This window comes from Python bivittatus, unplaced genomic scaffold (assembly GCF_059951505.1).
Source record: "Python bivittatus isolate LINGU-HERP-01145 unplaced genomic scaffold, Pbiv_v1 ctg000670_np1212, whole genome shotgun sequence".
Taxonomy (NCBI): Eukaryota; Metazoa; Chordata; class Lepidosauria; order Squamata; family Pythonidae; genus Python; species Python bivittatus.
In genome coordinates this window covers 9,733,465-9,752,021 of record NW_028277094.1, presented here as the reverse complement: position 1 = coordinate 9,752,021, position 18,557 = coordinate 9,733,465, and positions in this window count along the sequence as shown.

The window sequence follows — 18,557 nt, the reverse complement described above, 5'->3', positions numbered from 1 at the left end:
AAGTTGTAGTGCTTTATACATATCAGCCCTTTGTACCTAAAGGTTTTCCCCCCAAAAAACTAGAAGATCAATCCAGAATTTAATTTTCATTCAAAATGTCCCTATGTGACATAGAAAGAGGATTACACTGGGTCCCCACCCCACCTTCATGAACCATGTTGCAGCTGTAAAACACTATGGCATGCAATATAATTCAATCAGAGTTACAGCTGAATTATATAAAAAAAAACAAACAGTGGAGGTGCTAGGAAAATTGAGTTTGTCAATTTTGATTACATGCAATTTTGCTTTAATTGAGTCAGCGCTAACGTTGGGAGACTTCATGAGGAAAACACCCTGCTGAAGGGCATATCCTGCTTTTGTGACACTGGGAGTTTTCTGTGGTATGGTGGAGTATAAACATTTATATAAGAAAATTATTTGTTTTTATTCAAGTGGGCTGACTGAAGGAGGAGCAGTTCAGCTATAACATATGGAGTACCATCTGATTGTGTATTGATCACTTCGCTTAGTTGTTCTATAGGATATGTAAGAAAAATTCTCCTTCAAGTTGGGTTTGACAGTATAATACACTCATGGACACATCTACGAATCAGTACGGAAGTGGTTTGCTAATGGCTTCTTCTAGAATGTGCTTCCAGGCTCTCAGTTGAGTCTGTACCCCTGATATTCCCTGGAAGTCTCTCATCCAAGTACTAGCCAACCCTGTTTAGCTTCTGAGCCCAAACAAAGTTGGCCACCAGTTTATTATAGACTACTGAGATAATGGCATCCATGGGATGGGGGATAAATGAAAGCAAATGATGAAACATGTGTCATGACATCACAGCACAAACTATGTGACTTACATACTTCCATTTAATGTCTGATCATGTGTACGAAAGGCCAGTGTTTGCATCATGATGCCTATTTCAGTTGCATCCCTAAACATTCCAGAAGATAGTAGAGAGTTGTACCTGGGAACTACTGGTCAGTCTGAAAAGATTCTGTAAATAAGCGCTAGCTAATAAACCTTGCTGATTGAACCTACACGGTCTCCAGGAGTTCCTTGGGCTAGGCCTGACAGTTATCTCCTTTAAAGTCTGTAAGAATGGCGGTACTCAGTTCCCAAAGAAAGCAACTCCCATTGAAATCAATGCAGGTTCAAAGGAAAGTTCATTTATTGGAAAGTAGCGTGCAGCTCTAAAGCATTGCTGGAACTGAGTCCCATGCGCCAAAACTTAGTTTTCCCCATTTCACTTCCCCCCTTCAGTCTTGGAATCTCTCTTGTGCATGTCGAAAATGTCCTCAGGTTCTCACGATGGTACAGCCTTGGGCATTCCTGAGAGTAAGGTAACAGCTCATCTACGCTTAACCATTCACGTTCCCATCCTTCCCCCTTCCTCCCTCTCTGTAATGGCAGAAACGAAGCAAGCAAACTAGCAATACAAGTGATTGATTGCGAGGGTTCTGACAAAGTCCACCACTGTGCAGCACTGAGATGCGTCAGGAAAAACCCGGCGAGAACTTCATCTGGTCACCTGGCCTGATGGTCAAGAGAAGAACTGCTGCAGGTCCATCCTTCTTGAGAGTCCATGGGACATGGTCTATGGAAAACTCTCAGTAGTGGTCTGTGGAAAACTTTCCCCCCACCCACCTCCCCAATGTACGGATGGCTACCTTATTGGCATTTTGTAAATTAGCCAAAACAGTGCTGTTCCACTTGTAATTTGGCTGTTAGAACACTTTAAGTTATAGGGTGACTATGAGATTTATGTTTATTGGGGTTTTTAATTATGTATATGTTTTACTCTTTTTTTATGACTTAGCTGTGCCCCAGCTAGAGTCCTTGTTGATTAGAATGTGCTATAAATATTGAAAATAAATGTCTAAATATTAACTGTCCCTAAATTCACTCAGGCAACATTACTACAGGACCTTATGAAACAAGCCATGCCAATAAGAATTTATTCACCTGCTCATCTTCCAATCTGATCTAGGCTATTGCCTGCCAACAATGAAATATTAGCCGTAAGAGTGGTCTTCCTGTCTTCCTTCCTTATGAAATACAATTTTTGATGTCCCCAAAGAAGCACCACGAACATTTTAACCCACAGTGCACCACTAATATAGCACTGCCATTGGGGAGAAGAAAAGTAGGTTAAATCATAGGGTTAATTTCAAATTTTGTGGAGCAAAAATTAGCCCTGTAAAACGGGGAAGAAAATTGATGCTCCCTTCACTTACCCGGAGAGTCCAGACTACTAGGTCACCAATCTTTGGCCCTTTTTTCGTCGTTGACTTGCTTGCTTCTGCCAATCCATTCTTATGCATTAGCACCTGCGTGCAATCTTCTAGCTAAAATTTCAATTAAGATGAAATGTCATATAACAAAAGGCAGTGGAGAGCAATTACATTGAATCTCCAATGCGAGAAATGATCGATCCGAAGCACCTTGAACAGGTGTCTTTGACCGACCTAAGATGTTTTTGTGGAATAGAAACTCCTCACCTCAAGGTAAATTCTCAAGGGAAAAAAAATCACACATTTGCTTGATGTCTGGAGGCTGTTGTAGAGGAATTTGTTTCCGTCTGATGCAAGGTGACAGCTCTAAGCGCTGTTTGCATCTACTAAGTTTCTTATCAAGAAAAGGATCACAATAAGTGGGCCTTTTCTACATATTTAGACAACAAAATTAGATGAGAAGAATCTTCTATAATATTGAACCCTAGCTTTGATTTTAGCTGCAAAGCTAATATATATCACACAGGTTGAGTTGAATTCAGCTGGGGGAAAACCAGCATTCAACTGACAAGCATTACTCAAGTTCTAGAACCTCCCTATGTTGGTACTTGTTGCTGTCCTAATTGGCAGAAGGTCATTCATCAGCTTTATTGAGTAATTTATATCTCTTAATGACAGGGATATCATTTGGATTTTAATATAAAGGTACACATTCTTGTTCTTCATACAACAAAACAAGATATTCTTCACAATTCATGACCTGTAAAAATTTAGTTAAAAGTTTAAAGTTAAAAATCAATATAGCAGATGAAAGGGTGAAAGGGTCACAAAAATATGCTTACAAAATATTGCTTTAGGAAAAGTGTGTTCAAAAAGACAAATATTCAAAGAAATGCATACAAAAATGAGTACTGTGAAGATCTGATTCACAGGGAATCAAATAACCATCTTGCTGAAACCATGGTTAGTGCCTTTGCAAGGACACTAAGTTTGCATACTTCTTTTTCTAATTACTTTTGGAAATTGCTTGTTAACTGCTTTTCAAGCAGTAGGAACCTTTGGATCGACACGTTTTACAGCACCAAGTGAGTTTCCTTCAATCCTTAGCAAAAGAAGTTTTAACTACAAGTTTAAGAACTTTAAAAAATTGGGTTTTTTGGAATAAACAACGAAAGGGTGATTAAAACTTTGATTTTAGAAAGTTACAAATGGACTAAGGGTCCAGATAAACTTGAAATAAGATTTTGGAATTAATTATTGTTGTTAATGGACTTTTGCTGACATCAGGATTGAAATGACAAGGCTTTATGGATTTGTTTATACATAAGAGATAGGATATGGGAAGAAGAGATCATTTATTGTATTTTAAGAGAAGGTGATAAGTTACTAAAATTGTTTATACTTGTGATGAAGGGGGAAGGCACTTCTTCATATATTTCTTTTCTTTTTCTTTATTATATTCTTATTGTTTCTATTTCTTTTTCTATTTTTTCTGCACCTTCTATTTTTTCTTCTTATTCTTTTGTTAGTTTATATTAGTTTTTACTGTTGTAATTGTAATCTTTAATAAATTACTATTTAAAAAAGAAATTTGACTGAATCTCCAAAGCATGAAGTTCATTGACCATGATCAAATCATTAAATCAAACTGGTTGCCTCAGATCTGATGTGTAGAAAACCTTTCTCCAAAGCTGTCCAAATCAGATCAAATCAGTTTGGTGACCAGATCAAGGTGATGTTTTGAATTGGCTCAGTCTGATAATTCAAACCAAAGCAACAGATTAGATCTGATTTAATTTGCACCCCCGAGATTTGTCATGAAATGGAACAAAATGAACTTAAGTTTTGAATTTTCTTTCCCGAAAGACTTATTTCATTTGTCTTCTTCAACGAAGAGGCTGACACTAGACAAAGTGACTAGATGCTATCACTGATGTCAAAAAACTCAACGAAGCAGTGAAAGGTGCACGTTCCTGATAAAATGATGTCCATCAAGTCACAGAGAGTCAAAATGAGTAACAACGGATAAACAACCCTTGCCTTCTGCCGTGAATTCTCCAGGATCCTGATACTGTTCCTTATGCCAAAGGTCAGGCCTGTTCAAGCTTCTCTAGGTGAAAATGTAGCATGGCTGTATATCCATTTCTGCCTCCCTTAAGACCTGTGAATTTTGAAACTCAGCTTCCAGGAATTCCCTCAGGGAAGTACAGCTGAATATCAAGTCAATAACCTTCCATTATAATTCAGGTATTCGGCACCATCTACAGTATTTTTTCACCAGAAGGAATTCTACACCAACGTTCTCCTCAAGATAGTACCTTGTTTCTCAACTCATAAAAAAAGGTTTAAGATGGCAATCTTTCTAATATGTAAGGATACGAAAAGACACCCTGTTTGGCTTACTTAACAGGATACTTACATTATTGTAAGAAATCATTAATTAGCCTGTGCTTATCTGATTATAGCACAGATGTACCAAAGAGAAGTTGTATATTTTCACTTGCAATAATTCTTGGCTTTAATGTTTCTTTTCAAATTCCCATCCTGTGCTTGTTCCATAAAGTCTTATCAAATGACTTTTCATCCCAGAGCAGTGATAGTTTGCTTCAAAGGGCCGCTTTGAAGTGAGGAAATATTTTAGATTCTGATTTCTGACGCTTACGCTCATTGGCAATTAAGATGAATCAGAGTATGTTCCAAGCTCCCGTTTATCACCATAGAAACCCATGTTGAACAGGAAGCTTTATAAAATTATGTAATTAACAGATAGAGGAGTCTTCAAAAAGTCTTAATTTAGACATTGCCTGGAAAAAAGAATGTAATTTCTCATGCCATTGTCACACGCATGGAATCAGATATTTTATTTATATATTCTTAATGAATGCAGAAAACTAGCCGAGATTAGAAAGGAAACACATGATTTCCTTTTGACTTTTAAAAAATGTAGAAAAGAATCCACCACTATCCCATATTAGAGCAGAGTTACCATGAACTCCAGTGTTCATGACTAAATTTGCTTAATATTTACTCCTGGCTATTAGAATCTATTTCAATTTTACAAACTATAGCAACAACAGCACCCAAATTATATATTCCTTTATAAGTACAATAAAAACAATCTGATGAATCAGGGAAGGAAGGAAGGAAGGAAGGAAGGAAGGAAGGAAGGAAGGAAGGAAGGAAGGAAGGAAGGAAGGAAGGAAGGAAGGATTTTATCTATTATATTTTTATTCCACTTTTCTCAAAGGAGCTTTGACTAAGCAAGCATTATTTTCCCAATATATTTTCACTATATTAAAATAATACGAGATAAATTATCCTGAGAAATACTGGTAACTCAGACTATATACTAGATTAGGAGTGCATAATCTAGTGAATAATCCCCAAATTCTGAGTAGAACTCCAAAGCCCCTCAGCAGTTGGTCCTAAATTGTAATTTCTCATGAGACAGAAGTAGGTCTACAGTTCATTACTCTTTCTAATTTAATTTTCATTAAGCTTAAACTAATATTAAATCAAACCAAAGGTCATTTTTGTACTAGTCCTGCCAACTTTTAGAATTAAATGCCATTCAAAAGTTGGTTATGGCCAAGTGTCTCCAAAAATCTCCACTTGTGTATCCCTTGAAATCAGATGCAAGACCATGAAACCAATGTCTCCAAGCCCTAAAAAAAACAAAAAAAAAAAAATTGGGAAGACCCCATCTCCTTAGGGTGAAGTTGACCCTTTGCATTCCTAAAATATCTCTGGCTCTCAACCTTGTTTCATACATACCTTGAGTTAACTTCTTAAGGCCTTTGCAAAAGATCAGTCAAAATTCTGGTAAAGTAACTTGTCACTTTCCTGATAGTAGCTTGTGCAAAAAGGAACTGGGAGAGGAAATGATGAGGAAAAGAAAAGGGGGATAAAAGCTTGGAAGATAAAAGAGTATCCCCCACCTCTTTTTCAACTGGCCATATCCACACAGGTGTGCAATATGGTCCTTAATAGATTCCTCCTATCAAAATGAGCATGCCAGATCCTCCCTCCCTCCCTCCCTCCTTCCTTCCTTCCTTCCTTCCTTCCTTCCTTCCTTCCTTCCTTCCTTCCTTCCTTCCTTCCTTCCTTCCTTCCTTCCTCATACTTTACTATATCAGCAGAATTCCACTTATGAAATGGTGCCTTTCAATATAAGCCACATCTCAGGAGACATCCAAGAGGACCTTTTGCAAATGCCAGCAATCTCCTCAGATAGACTCAGTGTATCTAAGCCCATGGATAGAAAAGCAAAAGACACCTTGCACAGGGGCTTAATTATTTGGCTGTCGGTCACTTGATTTGTTCCCTTGCTTGTCATTGCAGGAGGGGGAGAGACATTGGTAAGAACTCAGAAAGGGTTATGCACAAAGGCTTTGATAGTCCTTCAGAGGAGTGACAGAGGAAGAGGTGGACCTCTGGTCCTACGTCATAATGAATCTTTAGCACTTTAAAATTCGTATTGCAATCTCACTTTTGAAAAGTATGGGACTGAGAGGACTATCTGATCTCTTCCTGATAATTTTTGAGGCATGCACAATTCTACTTGTTATTCTTTGTGGGTGGCAGCTTTATTTAACCAGACAGGTTGTTCACTCTTCCTTCCTTCCTTCTTGACAGCTGGGAGAAGCACAAATCCCTCAGCTTCTTCTTCTTCTTTTTTTAATAGGACAGATTTCCTTTCCTCCAAACTGACATCTTCCAAATGTGCTGGATTACAACTCTCAGAATTCCCAGGCAGCCTTATTTCATTATACTTTTTGTTAAAAATAGGTTTGATTGACATGGGGAAAAAAATTCAATAGCTTAGGGGGCTTCCAGATGAAATTCTTGAAAACTTTCATTCTTTTTCCCTTGTATGAAGCATTCTGCAGCTTTCCAATGTCAAATATACAGCAAAGTAATTTATTCCAATAATTTAAAAGGCTAAGTAAAACATAAGACTAGGAATTATTGGTTTAATTAGAGAGGATAACTCAAATATTGATATTCACCTCTCCCGTACTCATTAGTTCAAGGGTATGGAAGGGAGGCAACAGGCTTAGAAGGTTTCCCAAGTCACAAGTGAAAATTAATCCTGACCCTTTGCTTGCCTTGCAAGATTGTATAGCTGGGTACACACTTGGTACTAAGCCATAATTTGTTTTGTTGGATGTGGGCTTAGAGTGGTATGGGAAAACAGATTATTGTGGCTTATTTTACCCACCATGTTTAAATAAGCACGTAGCAGGTTGTAGAAGAGCTGTTGGATGACACTTTCATCCAGTGGGTTGGATCTGCAAAGGGATTCTAAAGTTTTGAGTAAAATTTAAGCTGAGGGGGTCCATCCTTTTGGACATAGATTGTCAACTCCCATTTAACAAAGCAAGTAATTCATTATTTACCTTAGTTCACTATCCTTGATCCACTGGATAAAGAATGTTTTTAATAAATGCATGAGTAAGTGTTAATGCAAAACCTTTCAGGCTTCTCCTATCAAATGGTTCATTAGATAGGACCCAGGATTTCAATATTTTTTTTTTCTCATTTAGTGACACTGTTGTTTGTTTAATCTCAGAGAGTCTCAATCTGGAAGGTGATCATTAATCAGTGTTGGCAATTAACCCGCTTAAAGGTTACCCAGGTAATTGACATTAATCATGTCAAATCTCATTATTGGGATCATAATTTAATCATCTAGTGTATTGACCCAAGACCAATGATTCTGAAGAGATAATTGAACTGCCAAAAATGAAAGAGAGAAAGAAAAAGAAACGAAAGATATAGCCCATTTGCAGACATAGCATTTAAATCTATAGATCCACAACAGTTTTTTAAAAAGTGTAAACAACAGTTCTTAGCCTCATTTATAACTCACTGACAAGATCAAGGAAAACACATATAATTTTAACATTAAGGAAGAGTCTCCTTCAAAGCCAGCTCAACTCTTGGGGACTACATAGGCACATCCATTTTGGAGTTTCTAGCAACAGGTATGGAATTGGTCTTCCCTTGCCTTCTTCTGTGATTATTTTGTTTAAAATTTCATAGTACAGTCTACTTCCGTAATGGGATGTGGGAATGACCTTGGGAGACAGAAGGGAGAGCCGCAGACTGGACAACCGGCATGTAAAAGGTATCTCAGTCCACAGAAGGAAAAGGGGCGTGGGAAGCACATCAGAAGGGACCCTCCCTAGTTCTCCAGAGAGTAAAAAGAGAGGAGGGGAGGAATACTTTCAGACTTGCACGATTCTGTTAATGTAGCCTTACAATAAAGATATTGTAAGATTGATGTTAGCCCTTTGAGGTAGTCCAGAGAACAAGCACAACAATGAATACTAGCTCTATCTTTATTGTAAGGTCATTCCCACATACCGTTACAACTTCCCTGAGATTTGCTGGTGATCTCTCACCCAAGTAATACCCAGACCTAACCCAATTTAACTTTTTCAAAGTCAGCTAAGCTCAGCTAGTGGCTACCACAATTTCCTAAAGCAGGGCCTTTAATCCCATTGTATTGCACTTTGCCTTCCCATGGTCACCAACCTGGATGTTGTCCCAGAACGTTCTTCACATGGTCAGTCATTTGAATTTTTTTTTTTCCTTATGGCAGCTTTTTCAGCAGCGGGCAACATATATTTATTGAAAACATTTCTGTGTCAGCTGTCAAATTAGCCATCTCCAGGTGTTGCAGACCATTAATTTGGAATTTAAAGTATAATAACATACAGAAAACCATGACATAATTTAAATATAAAACCACAAAATAGATGAAAATAGAGGAAGAGGAGCTAGAAATCAGTAGCCAGGCAAGACCATCTGGACATTTTACATGCCAAGGTGGAGAAGAATAATCAGTCCCTCAATCTATTCTCCGAATTGATACATTAATATAAGATTAACCCATGCTTATTAAACTCTAGATACAGACTATTCCACACAAGAGTTCCAAGGTGGAACATCATGTTAATTGATACTCAGTATATTAGTTATGAAAGATAAGTTCCAGCCAAATGTCTAACCAACTACACTTTCAAATGCCCACTTGCCCAATTAGAAGCATTTGTAATGACAGCTCACTTATGCCTCCTGATAGTTCCCTACCTCTTTTCTAAGCATTTGCACATCCAGCATGAGTACATACCTCAGGTACCCATCCACAGAAGAACATTCTGCAAAATAAGAGGAAGCTTAAATAAAGAGTTATCTACATCAGCAGAACAACAGCCAACCAGCCAGCCAGTCTAAATTGGTCAAGTTTGTGACATCTTCAGACAAAAATGCACGACGGCCAGAGTAGGTGGACAAAGCAGTTGTTCTTACACATTTTTTTCCATATAACTTTATTTAAAAAAAAATTTTTTTTAAAAGAAACATAAAAACTAACAAGAACTGATGCTTAAAATACAGAAGAAAAAAGAAGAAAAAGGATCTGAGGAAGTGTCCTACAGAAGAAAGTCAAGACTTCGTCTACCACCCCAGAGGGCAGGGTGTAGAATAAAGATTACAGAAAGGCAGGATCTAATTGTGTATTACAGGAAAAAGTTTGGAACAATAACAGCTGTTTGGGAGCAGAACTGGTTACCCTGAGAGTGGTGGATTTCTTTCATTGGTTCAAGCAAAGCTGGACAGCCATCTGTCAGAGATGTTTTAATTTGGATTCCTGCACTGAGCCGGGTATTGGACTTAATCGTCTCAGTGGCCCTTCCAGCGATGGTTCGATTCCAGGATTCTTTTGAAGCATCGCTTTTTTCGCTCCTCATCTCACTTGGCTCCTAACACTTTGCTGCACATTTGAAAGAGAAGTATATTCATAGCTAGCAATTCACAACAGTAATGAAGCAGATGAACCAGCCAGCTTGGGTTGATGGCATCAAAAAGATCTTTAACTCCTCCATTCATGAATGCAATGGGAGTTTAATGTTTGCTTGCCTTTGAAAACTAAAACAAACAAGAAAGTTTCACATGGATTCTGTCAAGACAGAGGACCACCCTGGGGGATGACAGTCCCTCCTTCTCCTTGGCACCTGAGCACAGAATGCAAATGGAAGAGATGTAGAAATTATAAAACGTAAGAGGGGCTGCAGGAACCAGTTGTGTTCCTCCTTTTACAAGAACTGGGAGGACTAGGCATTTCTGAGAACCTCCAGTAATAAATAAGACTAGCTGAGGTCGGCATGCATTCAAGGATCTTCCTTTCCATACAGGGACAGATAAAGCATATTTCTTTGCAAGGATCTGGAGACACAAGACTCCGTAATGTTAAAGTGGCCCAGCTCTTTATGTGCCTGAATCAAATGTAAGTCAATGATGAAAACGTGGAATTGGTGCCGAGCTGGAGCTGAAAGCTTCCCCAGCCTAGCTCCTTAGATTATTTCCACCTTTATTTCCCAAACAAGATGTACAGCATTGTCTGGTTCCCATTGAGTCCTGGAAGCATACATAATGATGCAATGGGCTGACATAAATAAAAATTAGTAGTCCAGCTTATTAAAACCACGTACAGAATGCATTAAAACTAGATGGTGTTGGACATGAAATTTACCCTCCTAGATAAGTCCAGCACAAGGGTGTCTGCGGGTTATGATTAAAAAAAAAAGTCAAGATAGTAACTACGATGGCGCAATCAAAGGTCTGCCTATTTTTTACGTGTATTACACATAAAAACAGGTAGAGCTTCAATCATATCATCATGGCCTGGAAAATACAAAAAGGTACAGAGGTAAGTAGTACTGCTTCTTGACTGCCTCCAGCACCAGGTATTGATAGACATCCTTCAGTGCAGAACTATTGTTAACAGTTGGAAATCCATCCTAACACTGATTCATTTATGAGTTGCAATTTTTAAACAAAGACATTAGCTCTATTTAAATTAAAATATTAATAAAATTGAAGATGTGCTTTTTCAAAAAAAGGAAGGAAGGAAGGAAGGAAGGAAGGAAGGAAGGAAGGAAGGAAGGAAGGAAGGAAGGAAGGAAGGAAGGAAGGAAGGAAGGAAGGAAGGAAGGAAGGAAGGAAGGAAGGAAGGGAAGGGAAGGGAAGGGAAGGGAAATGTGTGTTTGTTTTAAAGGCAAGGAATTGCTCACTTTATGTGCTTAGACCTCATTCTCAAGGTCACTGAAATGCCACAGGGTCTACAAGCGAACAGATGTGTGATTTAAGATTATTTTGATTGATGATAACATGCAGAGTGCTAAACCTCAAAATGTTCAACACCTGAAATTTGGAGGTTTCATATATATATTCCTGAAGAACCCACAAGAAAGAAAAAATGGAAATCTACTGCCATCTTGGTGTAAGTCCAAGGAACCTCAGCCATTTCCACCTCGTCTCCTTTTGTGTTCTGTCCAAGAATGTAGCTTGTGCTTATCAACACCAGACAAAGGAATTTAGCTTCTAAAGTGGCCGATTGGCCCAGATTTAGTCCAGATCATATGCCAGCATAAAATTAGAGTTCTGTGTAAACAAAGAAATAAAAAAGTGAATGTCTGCATGTTTTTTTCCTTTGTTTCTCTAGGATTAACTTCTGCCACTACAAGTCTTCCAAATTCTACCACCAACCCTGGAAGTTCTGCAAGAGAGTTCATGTTGTTTGATTTAATTCAGGTCAGGTTATCTGGAATGCCTGGGTTCCTTCCTCCAGTTCCTAAACACCTACCAGATACTATTTTTTATTTGCCAGACAGACTTCCCTGCCAGAGGTTGTCTTAAAAGCCAACACAATGCACCCTGGTGCTGCCATGCTCAATAAATCATAACTCGCCATCTGTGCTAGGAGCAGCATCTAGTTAACAGGGCTTGGGGAAGGAGGGGGGAAATCCGGTGAAGATTTTCCAAGCTACAAAAGAAAATTTATGATAAGAGATTGCTTCTCTCAGCTACATCCACTTCTGGAAAAACATTATTCCTAAAATGTCATGAATTATATTATTTTGTAGTTGTCCCTTGACATCAGAGACAATTTCCAAGATGGGTTAAGTCAGTAAGTTCCTTCCTTCCTTCCTTCCTTCCTTCCTTCCTTCCTTCCTTCCTTCCTTCCTTCCTTCCTTCCTTCCTTCCTTCCTTCCTTCCTTCCTTCCTTCCTTCCTTCCTTCCTTCCTTCCTTCCTTTCCTCCTCCTCCTCCTCCTCCTCCTCCTGAATTCCCTGCTAAGATTTCAGAAAGCCATCAAAACCTGGATCTTCCAGAAAGCTTTGAGGGAGGGAGATTCAGTTCCTCAGGAGATGTGTTGTCTGTGGAACACTTTATATAAGTTATTCGTTTTGTACTGTATTAGCCTTTTAAACCCAATTCCTATGAAGTGTAAGCTCCTCAGAGTCACTTCCAATTGGCATGACATATTACCCTCGGTTAAAAAAAAAAAACTTATTGACCTTTTGAGCAGATTGCTGATCCACAGCCTAAAATGGGGCAATCCCCATTTTATGTGAGAAGCGCTACTATATTGAATGGGTCTCACCCATGGCCACCATATGGGAAGTTGGGGTGGGAGGAGGGTCATTTAGGAAAAAGGTTTAAAATTCATAATGGCTGCACCAAGCTTGGCAACCCTAATGATGTTGAGAAATCTGCCTCGCCCCATCCTTTCCTTCACTGCTCCCCAATATGGCCATGGGGAAAGATGAAAGAGAGAACCGCCACAGAAACAAAGTTCCTATAGCACTCCTGTTTTTATAGGATCACTGTCAGACTTCATCCTGTTTCTAGCAGCCAGATGTCATGGATGACTGGGGGGGGGGGGGTTAATTTAACCCCCAATAGCCCTGGAGGCTAAAACTATCTCTTCTAACCCCCGTGACGATTGGATTTTAGAGCTCAGACAACATACTAATGTTCCTCTTGGACCCAGCTAACAGTGTGGTACAAACAAAGTCAGTGAGTTAATGGTCTGGATTGTTACTTATTTTTTCTCAGTTTCTTAGTTTTACAAATATTTAGCTGGAGATTGATTTAAAAAAAACAAACACAGAGTAAGTTTTACATGGACTTTGGTGCCCACTCACCACAATTTGGTTTCCATTTTGCCTCAAACATGCCCTATCATTCCTCTGATACGATGCATTTTTGAACATCATGTCTATGGATATATGCATGCCTGTAAGCCCTTTCCGTAATCATCGTGTCGGCGTGCTTTTAAAATAAAAACCATCATCACCCTCACCACCAACATCATCATTGCAAACCCTGGAGAACGGCAAACCAAGATTTATCTTTCCGGGTTATGAGACATGAGAACGTGGAGGATTTCAAAGTTCAAACGGAGCCCGTTTCTCCATCATCGGTGGTCATGATGAATTGCTTCGGAGTTGGTCCCCCTCCCCGCAGGTTCTCCTCCCCTCTCCAGGAAAAGTGTACTTATCCTGCCCCACTTCTGCTGAGTGCCAGCTGTTGTGACAAAAGGAAGGATGTGGCGGGACCGGGAGGCACATTGGGCAACTTGCCAACTCGCTGTTCTTTTTGCCCTTTGCGTTGGCTTTCACACACCCCTCCTGTGCTCTGCAAAGGATGCCAATGACAAGAGGGTCCACCTCTTTCCCGTCCCGCACATTCATTCTGTCCCCTTTGCTTCTGTCTGGCATGGAATTTGCTTGGCTCCATACCATTATTTCACTGCAGGCTGTTTACAGCTAAATGCAGTAACTGTTGATTTTCTTAATAATTGTGGTAGGAGAGGAATAAAAATACCTCGCCGTACGCAACCACGTTGACTACACAAAGGGAAGCCAGCACACAAGCGCTTGGTGACAGGGACAGCAGCCACAGAGGTTCTCTACGCTTTTCCTTGGGAAAAAGCTATGATGGAGAAGTCATATGGTCATGAAGCTAAACCTCTATAATGCTAACAAACGTGAGGCACCCTTTCAAAAGGCATTTGGTGATACCATCCACCGAAGAATGGTCGCCCCATCAGTTTACACATAATGCCAGAGGTTATTTTAGCTACGGAATAATAGCAAACAAAGTGGTTCTCTACCCCTAACAGTTGTGCAATTTAACTTGGCCCAGTTTCTAGCCCAGTGACTTTAACCACTACACCAAATTGGCTGCCTTCAGCTTTACTGACACATTCAAACGAGGAGCCAAGACACTTGGAACGAAGTCTACCTTTCTAAACAAACAAACAAACTTTTGTGCTTGGGGGATATTTTCTCAGCCATTTCTTGTGCAAAACAGCAAGCTAGATACCAGGTGTTAGGACCTTAAAGAAGCTTTGAGACTTGTCAATCGCCAAAGCTGCAAAAAGACACAGCTCAGAGCTTCTCGGGCCTGATGGTCCAATGAAGTAGATTATTCAGTTCATCTCTGTATGTTTTCAAGAAAAAAATATTGGACATTTCCATTACTTGGTATGGATAGGTCAAGGGAGGATAAAGCTGCAAAAATATTTCATAGAAGAGGAGAGGCACCATTCCCTGGAAATTGTGGTTTTATACTTACCAGTGAAGCATTAGATAACTCTAAATCTCTTGGTCACAGCATTCAAAAAATGTAATGTCCTTCATTTCAACAAAAACGGATGAGCAGTCAAAAAGAAAACAGAAAGTAATATTAATGCAGTAAATCAAAAGCTGGTAGAATGAAAAAAGACTTCACAGACCCATAATTCTGTGTGGCGGGTAAAATCCCTGTTTGTCCTGTTGCCCTTACTAAGCGTCTGTTTTATTGGATGCTAAAGCATTTAGGATGCTGAGATGCAAATGAGTGCAGGGTGCTGGTTCCTTTAATTATTGCATAAAAGAAACCCAAGGCTGGAGTCTTGAGGGAGACACATCTGTCTAATTCATTTTCTTCTTGTTTGGTTTGCAGCCCCTCACTGTTTCTGGAGGGGAAAACATGTGAATTTTATCCAAATGTACTGAAGGGATCTTTAACCCATCTGCACTCGCCAAATTCAATAGTACAGCTAAGTCCATCAGCTTGGAGAGAACTAGAGTTACAGCTGCCTTCCAGATAGGTGCTGAAGATGAGAAATCTATCAGAAATGGTTGACGATTCAAAGATTCAGGATCAGACTTTTAAGAGGTAAGCCTCATAGTTCCCTGCTGCTTGGATGGGGGAATCAAACAATGGTATTTTCTTCCACATTCAAAAGAGAAAGAGAAAGAGAAAGAGAAAGAGAAAGAGAAAGAGAAAGCTATATCCATCCCATTTTGACAAGTTCCTATGGGAGAAAAAAAAAACTTGCACATTTCTAGGTAAAAAAAGAAAGAACTTGCTGAAATTCTTATATTATTATGAAAAGTACTGAAGCCCTACCTGTCCTTGTGCACGGGCATAAAACAGGGTTTCTCAACTTTGGCAACTTTAAGACGTGTGGACTTCAGCTCCCAGAATTTAAGACTCCACATGTCTTAAAGTTGCCAAGGTTGAGAAACCCCTGGCATAACCTGAAAGGCATTATCCTCTGCTCCATCAAGCCAGATCTCAGCTTGCTAGATTTGAACAGAGGTAGCCAAGTGCAAAAGCAATTCATTCCTTTAAAAGCTGGACTGGGTTTCCTGGACAGCCTACTGTGAGTCTCAGAAGGAGTGATAAGCTGAGGACAATGCCATGGAGGTTAAGATCATGCATAGAGACAGTTTTTCTCTTGTGTGCAAACAAGCCATTGTTTCTTCCTTCCTTAGTCATTTTCAACGCATGGAAAGAATTGTCCAATTCACCAGAGGATAAAGTTTGAAAGCAGCTTTGCACAATGTTCTCCCTACAATAGCAACAATACCCGAAAGCTAAGTTAGTTTATTTTCAGCTCACCCTCCTCCTAGTTTCTCAGCTTGAGGTCCAATAAGGGGAATGATAACTAGGTGGCTTTGCAGGTCTCCCTCAGTAGCCCTAAGAAAATGAGTAGCATTACAAGTTAAAACAGTACTCCCTTCTCTTCCGCATAACAGGAACTGCTGGCAAAGATCAGGCTACACAGATTCCCTCTTTCTCCCTCTTATATTGTGTGTAGGGGGATTGGATTTTTAAAAATTTCTGCTGCTTCTTCTCAGCGTTTCAAGTTGGCAAAAGTGAAGACAATCATAGATCTCTTTCAAAGGGGTTCTGAGGGTTCAAAGGTTTGGGGAGAAGTAAAAGTCCAAGAATACATGCCTGTTATAAGGGTTGTTATGAACTGACTGTGAACACTCAAGCTGATTATACGTGTCAGTGCATGCTTTCATTGTTGATTGGAGCATCCAGTTTGAATAGAAACGTTCTTTGGATTTGCTACAACTTAATCCTGGTTAAGAGCACTATTTTCTGAAGATCCCAGAGTGCAATGCCTAGAAACACTGTCTTCTGTGGCAATGAACGGAAAAGATCTGTTCTGAAACCCAGGAGAATTACTGCTAATTAGATCCAATGCAGAGCTGGAGAAACAAATAACCCAGATTGTCACTTGTCCAAGGCAAGTGACACTCAAGTATCAATTTATTGCTGGTTGTGACACATTTTATTTCAGCGATGTGTTATCTCCAGCACGCTTCTTTTCTATTTTGCAGACAATTGCTGTAGCTAATTGAAGAAACCCCTCTAAGTTCAATATGACTTGGTTCTTAGCAAGGATGCCTCAAATTGCGATCTTAGTCTGGGCTTCAGTGATGATTGGATGAGTCTGCAGTGCTCCTTGGAAACACAGGAACGAAATCAAAACAGGGGCTCTGCAGCAATGGGAATTAGCAGGAGAAGAGTCAGCCAAACGCTTCTCAGTAGCCTATAAACAGGGTGTGAATCTTAATTTCCCCACCCCCCACCCCCAGCAGCTGCTAGACACTGAAACATTGACTCTAAACATGGAGGTTCAACAAAGCCAACAGATTCTCCATGAATTCTTCATCATCATCATCATCATCATCATCATCATCATCATCATCATCATCTTCCTCATCATGTATTAAATGTATAAGGCCACCAAATCAGAAAGACTCGCACAGAATTTTAAAAAAAATGCACAACCAAATACAGAAATACTAGTGCATTGGTCTCAAATGCACTGTTCCCCTTTTCATGTTGGGTTAAAATTAATGACAAACATTACCCTTCCAGAACTATTACTTAACTTCACTGGAAATATTTCCTCTTCTCCACCCTTAATGCATTGCCCATCGTCAAAGGAAATCTGCTCCCCATTTTGTTCATGCTGCACATTATTTTCAAAAGGTGCACCAGCCCCTTTGCAGATGTTGCCACACTTCTTCTCCCACCAAGCTCCAAATAATTTGAGTTGCTCTTTTGCTGTTTCTCCCAGCCCTAGTATAGCTTGCTAAAACCTGCATTCCAAACTTCCACACACTTATGATGCCTCAGGGTGGGTGGGTGGTGGGACTCCAGAACAAGAAAGAGATTTTCAAAAGTATGAAAAATTCTTCTGGAGTAAAGCCTGACGATAGCCTTGGTCCAGCCAACTCACTTCAAAAAGCACATGACTTTTTGAAGGAAGTTGGCTTGACCAAGGTTACTTTGGTCTTGCCTTGGTTGGGAAGCAGATGCAAAGATGGGCTTTTGATCTGATGCTTCTTTCTCTCCCTCTTACATCCTCTTCCAAAATGTATTGCAAATGAAAATCACCTGCAGACATTAGTTCAAGTCACTGAGTCTCCAAGCTGCATCACTCTTGATTCCCATATTTCATGGAGACAAATTCAGAGGTGCCACCAAAAATACATTTGACGTGGAGGATGAACTAGTTTCAGCATTCTGAATAGGATAGCTCAAACAAGCTGGGTTGTGTGGCTCACATTTATCTTTCTTGTGGTATATATAGAAAGCATATTCAGTGTGCACCATCATGTGTGAATTGACCAAGAGAGGAGAAACAGCCAGAATGGAGAGAGGTACCAGACGAATGCTCAAACTGAACATTATTCTGATGACCACAACAGAGGCTATAGATACTATCAATTGTATTTTCTTCAAAGGTTTAGTGCTGGCTCATATGTACAGATCACCTGCTTCTTTATGGGTGATCTTCTCTCATCCTGAATGTGTGAATGAATTTGGTGGGACGATATTGACCGTGGTGGCTGCTTGAATGGAAATTGTTTCTGTGATGAAGAGGACCCACCAAATGCCTGGAGACTAATGTTTCCAGTTCACAGCAAAATGTCATGGCGGGGGGGGGGGGCATGAGATTACTGGGAGGGGAGGGAATAGAGTGATGAGAGAATGTTGGAACAGCAAATATGGAATAGCAATAAAAGTGACAGGCAGGTTGAGACAGGAGCTGCCTTCCTTGCAGTGCATATATGGGAACACTTCATGTCCTTTGTTGCAAGTGGAAACCCTTCAGGTCGAACCCCTCCCTGGGCCTCCCCTCCCCCCCAGGGGCTGAATTTTAAAACCAGCCACCCTGTTTTGTTC